Here is a 13,163-nt window from a genome sequence, read left to right on the forward strand (position 1 = left end):
ACTAAAGCATGTGTGTGTATATGGGGATCACCCCAAATTATGAGGGAAGTATAGAGGTTAGAATCAAGAAAAAATTCGGAAGTCTTGAGGGATTAAGTAAGGAAGAGGCACACAAGTTGGCAAAAATATTACTAAAGCATCGAAAGCATTTTCAAAGAAACCAGGGTGCATGAAGGATTATAAATATGGTTTCCACATAATCTGTTTAGGCTTAAACTGTATTCCATTCCATAGGCGAGAAGAGAAGCAGTACATAAAGAAATAAAGTAAATGATTGAATGGTGAATTATTGAGTGATGTCCGAGTAATTATTGCTGTTTGGTTGTAATTGTGTCACAGAAAGATGACTCAAAAAGCGTAACTTTGGATGTCAGAACCTTAAACAAAGTCTTTTTACCACAGATGGATAGGCCTGAAGCACTAGAGGAATTTGGACAGAAGTTCAATGGCGTCAAGATATTAACAAGTGTAGAATTGACCATCAGCTTCTGGTAGATCCCACTAGTAGAAAACTGTAGAAAATTTACCACATGAGGTATGAAGTTACCAAGTTCAGAGTACTGCCATTTGGCGTAGAGATCTTTACATACGCTTTTATATGTACAGTAGATGAGATACTGGGAGAGCAGTATTGAACAAAATTACATTATATACTGATGATATTTTGATTCTTGCCAGAAAATGGAAGGAACACAATGACATGTTGAATCAAGTATTATATAAATTTGAGAAGAATAATATCAGTGTATGTTTGAACACATCTGAATTTGGAAAAGGAGAAATTAAATTTCTGGGGCATACTATATTAGCTGAGGGCATCAAGCCAGACCCAGAAAAGTTAAATGCCACAGGAAAATTTCTAAGACCTAAGAACGAAAAGCAGATGACAGCCCTCTTCAGTTTAACCAGACTCTATCACAAATTTGCCACCAATCAAGCACTTAATGCGAAAGCCCTACTCCAATTAATGAAGAAGAATGCCACATGGATCTGGACCCAGGAGTGCGAACAACAATTTCAAAAAGATAAAAGGTGAATTATGTAATAGTATTGTTTTATGCCATTAAAACTTAATTGGAGCTTTTTGCACCTTTGGTGACAGTTGAGATTATGGATTGGGAGCTCATCTGTATCAGTTCATAGGAAATGGAGATACAGTGAAAAGAAAATCCATTGCCTTTGCCAGTCAAGTACTATACAATTGGGAGAGAAGATATTCGGTAACAGAAAAGGAACCGCTAGCAATGGTGTGGGCGTTGAAGAGATTCAAATACTATGTTAAGGGAACGAAAGTAAAAGTGCTTACAGATCACAAGGCTCTGTCATTCCCGACTGGTTGTTGGCTGAGTCATAACAGATTAGTGAGATGGATTTTAGCGCTTCAGGAGTATAATTTGACAATAGAAGACTTTCCAGGGGAAAGCAATACAGTAGCTAATGCATTATCCAAATTGCCTGTGCATATGGATAAAGCAGACTTAAATGATACAGGGCAGAAAGAAGTCTCCATATTATACCTAACAAAAGTAAAACACAAAGAAAAACTAAAGAGCATATTAAAAAATATGAGAAGGGAACAGAATGGAGAAGACACTGTTAAAGAGATAAAAGCTGATCGGAGTAGGAAAGTGAATGACAAGGTGAGAAATACTGCATCATACGTAAAGGTTTATTGTATAGTGGAGCAGACCCAGAAGAACAGCTGTGGTCTCTTGGCCAGAATATGAAACTGAGAGGCGTGTATGGTACATAAATTTCACACATGCTCATTTTGGTGCCAAGAGATGTGCAGACACAATTAAGGAAAGTTGCTGTTTCCTTAATTTAGAAAAGATGGCACAGAAAATTCTAAAAATCATATTATATGTGTCAGGAAACAGAAACTTCAAGCTCTAGCAGCGCAGGGGAAATGCGTACCATGATTCAGACAAAAATACTGGAAAAGGTATGTGTTGACCTCTATGGTCCCCCTCCCTCCTCATGAGAAGTATTGGAAAAATATGTTGAGGTTATCTTGACATGAAACCTATACTACTTTTTTAATAAAATCCTCAATCAAATATGAATGGAAGATCATTTTAATTGAATCAACTGTGGGTTCTTGGTGAAACATTAAAATTAATTGAACAAACCTTGTTTTTGGCCTTGTTTCACAATTTTGCACGACCTAGGTTTCGGATCATATGCCCGTTTTCAAGTACATTACTGTTTCCCCAAAGATGTTAATGCACAGATAAAAATGATGACCAGGCAAAGATAATCATCTCAACTTCTTAAGGTATCAATCCATAGCTTAATGTACAATTATGTCAATGACCTTTTTTTAGCAAATTACATACATTATTACACACTCAGCAATTACACTACAATGACTGGGCTAAAGTTATGCATCACTCAAGAACTTTTTAATTACGATGGACTGGGGCCCAAAGTTTTGTTTCTATCCTGGGGTTGTGATCTCATCTAAAAGTGGTGAATAACTGAATTGGGTTTGCTCACTTAATACACAACATACATTTAGAAATTAAAAGACTGATGCTTATATCTCAACACCTATTTTTAAGGTTACCCTACTAATACTCCTTTCGTGGAGAACAAAGCAAGTATTTTCAAGTACTGTATTCAAAATTTGAGGTATATAAGTTCAATATTGTGTTGGACAACTTGGTTACAATACAATATTGTTACACAATGTTATTTGATGTGTTTTCATTACGCAATCATCCTTTTTTTATTCATGTTTATCTCGAAATGCTGCCATTTGTAGGCCATTGTCTCTGGGTAAATATTGATTGCTGGTAATGTGAGAGTGTTTATCTGAAATGGGGCAAAGACCGACACTGCGTGGCTTGACCCCATTTTGTGGAGTAAAATGCCGCATTTTTAAAAATATTTTTTGCTAAATTGTAAATTTCTCTGTAATTAATCATCAGAAAGAACTTGAAGTGGTTACAGAGAACAACCCATTCTCTCACCAATGTGAAATCGTGGAAAAACCTACCTCTCATTGATCACAATGTTAGAAAAACTGAAAACTGCAAGGCTTTACACCTACTTATACTGCATTTATAGTTTCTACACCTAAAGTGACTAACACTCAAGGGATTTCCTTTTGCTGTTTTCGCAATAGTAGTTCTGCAAGAGTTTAGTTCTGCAGGTTCAAAAAATAACATGCCTTAGACAGACCTTGTCCACACTTTCAATGAATTGTCTTCAACGTATTTCGATTTTTCAGTGAAAATACACTTACAGTGCACTGTGGCTCTTTCATTGCATTCCGCTATTGGCAGTTTGTTATCATTCTTCATAGTCAATAAAGTGATGATATGCAGTTGCCAATGAGAAGTGCACAATAATATAAACGTGGTTGTCACAAATACGAGATTCATTAAAATGAAACCTGGTCAGTGCGTCTACCTTTGCCTTACACGTAAGATGGCAGTACATAACTGCAGGTATGGTGGTGCCGTCTATTGATAGAGAGACTGATGCGTGCACATCGTTTGATGTTGCACAGCGCCAGTGTGGTTTCACGCTGAAGAGAAGGTGGTCACACCAGTTTTCGCCCACTACTGTACACGCAGGTGAATAAGCAGGAACAGCGAGGAGTGATTTGATTTTTGGCGTCTGAGGGAGTTAGAGGCCATGAAATGTATCAGTGGATGAAGGCTGTGTACGGTGAGTACAGTCTGAGTCGTTCAAGTGTTGGGGAATGGCGCAAACAATTCCATGACGCGTGCGAGTCACTGGAAGACGATGCTCGTCCTGGACAGGCTCATTGTGTCATCACACTGGGAATGGTTGCGGAATGAGTACTTTAGTCTTGGACAACCGCAGAATCACTGTGGACAAGATCCACTGGTTACTGGGTATTAGCGTGCGCACCACACACCATAATGCATCAACACATGAAATTTCGTAAAATCTGTGCGCAATGGGTTCCCCACCAACTGTTGCGTATTGTCACAGGTGATGAAATGTGGTGTTACCATTTTGAACCAGCAAGCAAGCGTCAGAGCAAGCAGTGGAAACATGCGACTTCACCATCTCCAAAGAAATCAAAGTCCTTGCACACCAGTTCTGGTAAGGTCATGATGTCCTTTTTGGACCACAAGGGTCCACTGCTTGTCAAGTTCCTGGAACAGGGAACCACCATCAATGCCCAGCATTATCAAGGCACTTTACAGAACCTTAGACGAGCCATCTAGCTGAAATGCTGAGGCATGTTGGCCAATGGTGTTATCCTCATGCATGATAATGCCCGCCCACACATGGCCAATGCGGTGAAGATGACATTGCAGCAGTTTCAGTGGGAGATACTGGCTCAGACACTGTACAGTCCTGACCTTTCACCGTGTGATTTTCATGTGGTTGGACTTCTAAAACAAGCTATTCGCAGACATCGATTCGCAACGGATGACGAAGTGTGTGACTGGGTCCAAGCCTGTATCCGACGGCAGCCTACTAGCTTCAAGGACCGGCTAGTGAAGCCAACAGTTTTGACAACTATTTTTCTGTATGTTTACTGTGTATAACTACATTTTTGAGTTAATAAAAACGTTACCGTTACTTTACACTAGTGATCGGGTTTCATTTGAATGAGCTTTCTATTTGGCTGTTTCGAATATCTAACGATTTCTGACGTGTTTAAGTTGGTATTTAGTAGGTCAGCTCACACAGATGTGTGTGATACAATATACTAGCTAAGTTCATTTACGAATCATAGGAAATTACCAACGCGCGGTGTTACAGGAAACCATGTTCCGTCCTGTTCCCTTCCTATCATTCATCACGCGAACCTTTACTAATAGTAGCATGCAACAGAAAAGCCGAGGTAGAAAAAAAATACACCCAGGGCCGATTCGAAACATTTTTCAACCCAAGCGACTTTGGCGCACCTCTCTCTCCCTTTCCGGTCGTACACTTTCACCTATGTCAGTACTAATCCTGCACTGTATATGAATCTTCCACTTGGCCACCCCTCTCAGGTTGATGGCCGAAGTGGTTGCTATTAATTTCGATGCCTCTATCAACTTGTCAGCCCAAGTGGCAGATTGTGTCACTTCAGCCCATCACAAACAACGACGTGTCTGCACAGCCAGATCATTGCGTTAACAGAAGACTGCACAGATGGGAGATGTGTGCAGGCTGGCAATTTGAGTTGGAGGTTTGAGCGAAATGGCTCTAGTATCTGGTTTCAAATCACATCTGCACAAACAAACTGGTGTGTACCGACAGGACATTGCTGCTAAAATGGCGTGCGAAATTTGTTTAACTGTTTATTCAGTCTACTGTTTCTCATCTGCGTGTGCACAATGAATTTTGTAATAGCAGATAGACATCATTGCTTTAGAGGGTTCGTTGGTGAATTTTTTGTCATGTATAGGCGGTGTACACGTTTTGGGAAAATTAAGTGCAAGGATTTCAGCTATCGAGATAAGAAAACAGCTACTTATAATTCTTTAATAGAGAAATTACGAGCGATAGATGCTAGGGCAAACAGGGAAACGGTAATTCGTTGCATGCCGTTTACCGCAGGAAGGTAAGCAAAGTAAAGAAACCTGCCCGATATGGTGCCAGGGACGACGTAATATATAAGACAATATTTTGGTATTTTTACCTTTTGTGCTTTCTGTTTGATTTCATCAAAGATGAAATATATGAAACACATATTGAGGTTCATCTTGTAGATAAAAATAATTATTACTTGTCTCTTGCTACTCTTCATTTATCTACAAGATGAAAAGCATACAAGAAACGACTGAGATAGGTTACTGCAGATATTAACATAGAGCTGTAACCATTTCCTGTTTTAGATACTACTGACAGAAAACATTTCATTAAACTGAGATGGCACTAGCATGTGGATAACTTAACAAAAATTCTCTCTAATTATGTTGGTGTGCAAAACAGATTGCTAGTATACTTGAGCTCACTACTGTCCTATGCCATGATCTTAAGTGACATTGTATCAAAAAGAAATAGGCCCTATTTAGTCTAAAAAAAATGTGCAGTCAGAATATTGTGTTAAGGTGGTGATGAAAGGTCTTGCAGCAGTGCCTTCAGGGACATAGAGATTCTTGTTTTACTTCCTAGTATCACAAGAGTGAATTAGATTTGAATTGTAGAATCCACTATCAAAGTACATAAGGTAAAACTTTCCAGAAAGACTATGAACCCTCATCTACAGTTCAGAATAGAGCTTTATATTCTGGTACATAAGCCTATAATAAATTGTTGGTTGGCTTCACTCAGTGAATTGAAAATCCCGACTGAGAAACCAATTAATTATAGCTCATTATTGGCGACACCTATAATGTCTAAGAACATAGAGTTTCAAGCACGTTTAACCATAAAAATATTATCTGTACCTTGGCAGAATTGATGTATTTCAGAATTTAGGTACTGGTACTTTATTTGCCTTCGTGAAATTCTCCATCATGACAGAGTAAATAGCTTCACATGTGTTGGGTATGATTTCATTCAATACTTGTCTCGAAATTGCTCCTTGTAGTTTCTTCCTCTTGGCAGGAAACGTCAGAGTTGGCCGCTCATGTGGAGAAATTGCTCACCACATACAAGTATTTTTTCATATTATACAAGTGTCTATGAACATCAAAAGGTCTTTGTATGTTTCGAAATCCACTTGCAAATAATTACCCCAATCTCTGAGTTCGCTCTGCCACTTGCAAAATAAATTTATGTGCTAAAACTACCTTCACTTAACCTGCCACTATCTACACCATTTCAATTGGACTTTCTGTTTCTTGCATTCTGTTTGCAACGCAAATAGAATTTCCTCCGTTACAAATTTTTGAGTAAACGAAGTAAATTTTTGTGGCTACTAGAGCCTAGGCACTCACTGCTGAAATTTCCGTCCTGTATCGAAAGCTGGCGGGCGAGCAGTAGACTGACTCTCGTCGTTGGAGTACACCACATTTGCAGCGATGCATGCACAGACATTTGTGTAAATATTTTCGCAGCCAGAGCATTGCTTGTGGATGGGCCTTTAAATGGGCTGGTTCAGCATACCCTCAAAATACAGCAGGCCAATGAAACGAATTAGTATCTGTCGATTCAGACATAATATTCGCTGTCGGGCTGGGCTAGCTCTTGAGTGGGTGACCACCCTGTCTGCCCTGTTGCCAAGTGTGGTGCACTCAGCCATTGTGAGGCAAACTGAGGAGCTACTTGATTGAGAAGCAGCAGCTCTGGTCTCATAAACTGACATATGGCTGGGAGAGCAGTGTACTGACCACATGCCCCTCAATATCCACATCCAGTGACGCCTGTGGCCTGAGGGTGACTCCCCAGTCAGTACTGTTGAGCCTTCCAAGGCCTGTTCAGACGGAATTTAGTTTAGTTTTCATGTATAATATTGGATCTTCTTCCTGTTCAAACTAATGTAAATGGTAAGAAATGCGATTTTTATTATTATTATTCTTTTTTAACTGTGCACCAAATAGCGATTTTTTTCTGTTGACAGCTGACATACAAAGTTGTAGATAACACAGGTGCTTCCAAAAATTGTTGAGCCCTTCTGCAGAACAATAACTTCATTGTTTTATTGGTATTGTTTTGACGGCACTCTAACTCGAGTTTTGACATATGGAAAAAAGAGAAGGTTATGGACTCATCCCTTGAATGTCGACCAAGATGGGCTCTTTACTTAAAGAAAATGCAGAAAACTATCCAGAAAAATTTTGTTTTTTGTACAGAATCATAATAAATAACAGTATCCGTTGCAAAACATTCAAGAAATATTCCAAGACAATAAATTTTCGCAGGAGTATAGCAGCAGAAGAAAAATTATGTATGACAACCATGATGTGTTAGTTAACAGTCATTGGTTTGAAGGAGAACTGTATGCAGAACGTGGTATGGTTGCCTCCATTATAGAGAAACTCTTGCACAAACATTCGGCTCTTAACAGGAAGGGAGTTTATTGCATTCCTGAGAGTCAGGAAGTGAGTGTGTTCATCAAAGCCAATTTGTCCTTTCAGAGATGCAAAAATTCTTCTTTAATATTTTTTCTTACTAGTTTTTTTCTTAATGATGAAGTACTTGGCATCGACTGGAGCCTATGACTACTGTCAAAATGAACTTAATCTTGAGACATGTAGATTCAGGAGGGAAAATTCTTGAGATAATTACATTTGGCTCACAATTTTTGTTTCAGCTGACACGGAACTGTGAACAGGTCCTGGAATTAAATATATTTTGAGAAATTTTAGTGGTAAAACCAGGACCATCTGGAACTGCGTTTCAATGAACTTTCCCACGATTACCATCCTGATCTTTTTAGCCAGGCTGTAAGATTACTTACTAACGGGGTATACTTGAGACAGCAAGGGTAACTTGGAACAAAATTCGGGTATTTTGTTTTCAGTATTGGCACCACTGTTAAAGCGATTCTGAAAAAGTTTTCACATCTGTGCATTTTGAAGCTGTATTGCGTAAACGACAATAGCAATTGTTTTATATTTCAGGGTGTGGTAGGAATTAATTCAACGATACAGAGTACGCCAGAAAAATATATACACACTTTAAGGAACGAAAAGTATTGCTTATGTGTTTATTTTGCATTCAATAATTGATCACACATGTTGTACAACCTTCAGTTTAACACATGGTTACTTTAAATGTTCAAAATACACATAACAGAACGATTAGCAGTCGTTGCAACTACGTCAATCAATGTTACAGTGGAGATCACTGCACATGTCGCTGTAATCTCCTGGCGAAGTTCCTCCAGCGTGCGTGGCTTACATCGATAGACGTTATCTTTCACAGTTCCCCACAATTTAATTGTGCGTCGACACTCCATACTTACTTCATCCCAAACTGTTCGTTATCAGTTATATCAGTTACTGTTTGCTGATATCATTCGCAACATTGCATTCGGCGATCAGGATCACCATCATTAATCGCATGCAGTAATCGTGGAATGTAAACATTCAACTTTGCAGCTTTCAGAATTCTTCGTACACTTGTACTGAAAACCCCCTCTTCACGTGCACATTGCTTAGCAGACTTCTGTGGAGAATTAAGAAACGTTTCCAACATGAGAGCCAACAAAGCAGGACTTGTAGCTGCATACTGCCTTCTTGATCTTCCTTTGTGAAGATCACAAATTGTTCGATGCAATTCAGACTTGTCAATGATATGTATAGTTGTTAGATGGGTGAGCAGTCCTGTTTCAAACTCCCACCTCCACTGACACTGACTTCAACGGGATTATCAAACTTCAAAAACCACTTCACAGTACATTCTCATTGCTCGAATGTCAAGCGTGTTCCAGCTATCTTGTTTTTTCAATGCCGAATGAAAGTAATAACATATGTTGAGCCAAAGATCATACTACAACACACTCATAACTCAAATAGAATGACAATATCGATATCTCGATAGAGCCTGAGAAAGAATGTATACAATTTTCTGGCGGACTCTGTATTTAAAGGTCAACATTTTTACTTACATTACGTAAAGTAACCTTAATTAGCACTCATACATTATTAGAGACAGAAGATGTCCATGCCATATCCTAACCACATTTGCAATTTATAGCGGCAGACAAGATCAGTGTGGCCACTCAGTATTATATTTGAATTATTTAGATTTGTTCTAGAAGGTGTCCATTAAATGTTACTTGGGATGGTGTCCCACATTAGGTGGGAAAGCGTTGTAATGCTCAATTTTAATTTTTTTATTTCGTCCCAAACCATTGTGATATGGGAATGGGACATAAAAGAGAACATGGAGAAAGGAAATACCACATTTTTTCAGAGGAAAATTTGCAGTTGGGAGGGGAGGCAGTAGTAAATAAGAAGCCTAGTCTTCGGTAAGCTACAGAAAGATTGAATTCCAAAAAATATTATCAACAGAAAGATAAACAACAGGAATGAGGGCAAATATAGCTCTCTGCCCGCTCTTATCACTATAGAGTAGGGGTCTTCAAACTGTGGCCCATTGGCCAACACCTGCGCATGAACTCCACCAGTCAGGCACAAGGTAATGGGTAAGACATGCATGGTATCCGAACTGCTGTGTTTCTATATACACTCCTGGAAATGGAAAAAAGAACACATTGACACCGGTGTGTCAGACCCACCATACTTGCTCCGGACACTGCGAGAGGGCTGTACAAGCAATGATCACACGCACGGCACAGCGGACACACCAGGAACCGCGGTGTTGGCCGTCGAATGGCGCTAGCTGCGCAGCATTTGTGCACCGCCGCCGTCAGTGTCAGCCAGTTTGCTGTGGCATACGGAGCTCCATCGCAGTCTTTAACACTGGTAGCATGCCGCGACAGCGTGGACGTGAACCGTATGTGCAGTTGACGGACTTTGAGCGAGGGCGTATAGTGGGCATGCGGGAGGCCGGGTGGACGTACCGCCGAATTGCTCAACACGTTGAGCGTGAGGTCTCCACAGTACATCGATGTTGTCGCCAGTGGTCGGCGGAAGGTGCACGTGCTCGTCGACCTGGGACCGGACCGCAGCGACGCACGGATGCACGCCAAGACCGTAGGATCCTACGCAGTACCGTAGGGGACCGCACCGCCACTTCCCAGCAAATTAGGGACACTGTTGCTCCTGGGGTATCGGCGAGGACCATTCGCAACCGTCTCCATGAAGCTGGGCTACGGTCCCGCACACCGTTAGGCCGTCTTCCGCTCACGCCCCAACATCGTGCAGCCCGCCTCCAGTGGTGTCGCGACAGGCGTGAATGGAGGGACGAATGGAGACGTGTCGTCTTCAGCGATGAGAGTCGCTTCTGCCTTGGTGCCAATGATGGTCGTATGCGTGTTTGGCGCCGTGCAGGTGAGCGCCACAATCAGGACTGCATACGACCGAGGCACACAGGGCCAACACCCGGCATCATGGTGTGGGGAGCGATCTCCTACACTGGCCGTACACCACTGGTGATCGTCGAGGGGACACTGAATAGTGCACGGTACATCCAAACCGTCATCGAACCCATCGTTCTACCATTCCTAGACCGGCAAGGGAACTTGCTGTTCCAGTAGGACAATGCACGTCCGCATGTATCCCGTGCCACCCAACGTGCTCTAGAAGGTGTGAGTCAACTACCCTGGCCAGCAAGATCTCCGGATCTGTCCCCCATTGAGCATGTTTGGGACTGGATGAAGCGTCGTCTCACGCGGTCTGCACGTCCAGCACGAACGCTGGTCCAACTGAGGCGCCAGGTGGAAATGGCATGGCAAGCCGTTCCACAGGACTACATCCAGCATCTCTACGATCGTCTCCATGGGAGAATAGCAGCCTGCATTGCTGCGAAAGGTGGATATACACTGTACTAGTGCCGACATTGTGCATGCTCTGTTGCCTGTGTCTATGTGCCTGTGGTTCTGTCAGTGTGATCATGTGATGTATCTGACCCCAGGAATGTGTCAATAAAGTTTCCCCTTCCTGGGACAATGAATTCACGGTGTTCTTATTTCAATTTCCAGGAGTGTATATTACAGTCGATCCTTGCTCGTCGAGCACATCCAGTAACAAGTGATTCACATAATGAGTAGAAGAAAATGTAAGAAACTGACTCGCTTAAGAATGATGCTTTGCACAAAGACTGTTTAATGTTATTTTTTCCATCTTCTACAGCCATTTGAATAACTACTTTCTTGCCTCGGTCGGTCTTGGCCACCATAAATAAACAATACATAAGTCACGTGTTCGCCTATAAACTCCAAGGTAGAGGCTGCGGCAATGCTGCTTTTAGTCAGCTGTACTGCTTGGACAATGCACCTCCCGTCGCAATTGTTGTCACTTGTACCATTGGCCAAGCTTCCGCGATGATGTTGGAAATTCACTGCAACGGTATTACAAGAACTTTTCTTCACTGTTGCATAGTAACCCTTCACCTAGTAGTATCTGTTTATGAGTTCCAATCCTGATTTATCGTCGGTAGCTAAGACGAACTCCATACAGGGTGTTACAAAAAGGTACGGACAAACTTTCAGGAAACATTCCTCAAACACAAATAAAGAAAAAATGTTATGTGGACATGTGTCCAGAAACGCTTTGTTTCCATGTTAGAGCACATTTTAGTTTCGTCCACCTACGCTCAATGGAGCACGTTATCATGATTTCATATGGGATACTCTACCTGTGCTGTTAGAACATGTGCCTTTACAATTACGACACAACATGTGGTTCATGCACTATGGAGCTCCTGCACATATCAGTCGAAGTGTTCGTACGCTTCTCAACAACAGATTCGGTGACCGATGGATTGGTAGAGGCGGACCAATTCCATGGCTTCCACGCTCTCCTGATCTCAACCCTCTTGACTTTCATTTTTGGGGGCATTTGAAAGCTCTTGTCTACGCAACCCCGGTACCAAATGTAGAGACTCTTCGTGCTCGTATTGTGGACAGCTGTGATACAATACGCCATTCTCCAGGGCTGCATCAGCGCATCAGGGATTCCATGCAACGGAGGGTGGATGCATGTATCCTCGCTAACGGAGTACATTTTGAACATTTCCTGTAACAAAGTCACGCTGGTACGTTCTGTTGCTGTGTGTTCCCATTCCATGATTAATGTGATTTGAAGAGAAGTAATAAAATGAGCTGTAACATGGTAAGTAAGCGTCTCCGGACACATGTCCACATAACATTTTTTTTTTCTTTGTGTGTGACGAATGTTTCCTGAAAGTTTGGCCGTACCTTTTTGTAACACCCTGTAGAGATGACCACAAGGGAGTAGCTATGTCTGCTTCGAATTTCATTAACAATAATCCTATGTCTCTTTTTCGACTAACTTTGAAGCATGGGCATAAAAAGATATCTTTAGACAATTTTCTTCTAAAATAAGATGTACTGTGCTGTAAATACAAAATTACATTACCGTATTATAAATCTATTTGAGTACTATTTTTTCGGAATGGAATATATTGACCCATTATACACGCATTCCTATGGAAAAAAAGTCTTACTTAATATGGATTAATTACGAGTAATGTTCAAGAACGAATTACTATCATCAAGTGAATTTTCAATAATCAGTTCATTAAGGTACACATTAACTGGCGTATATAATGTAACTGAATGTTTTAATTGTAATTACTTATATGAGATTACCTGAAAATGTATTGTACTCAAGTGACATGGTGTTGGGTTGTTTGGGGAAGGAGAC

This window comes from Schistocerca americana, chromosome 2, assembly GCF_021461395.2.
Source record: "Schistocerca americana isolate TAMUIC-IGC-003095 chromosome 2, iqSchAmer2.1, whole genome shotgun sequence".
Taxonomy (NCBI): Eukaryota; Metazoa; Arthropoda; class Insecta; order Orthoptera; family Acrididae; genus Schistocerca; species Schistocerca americana.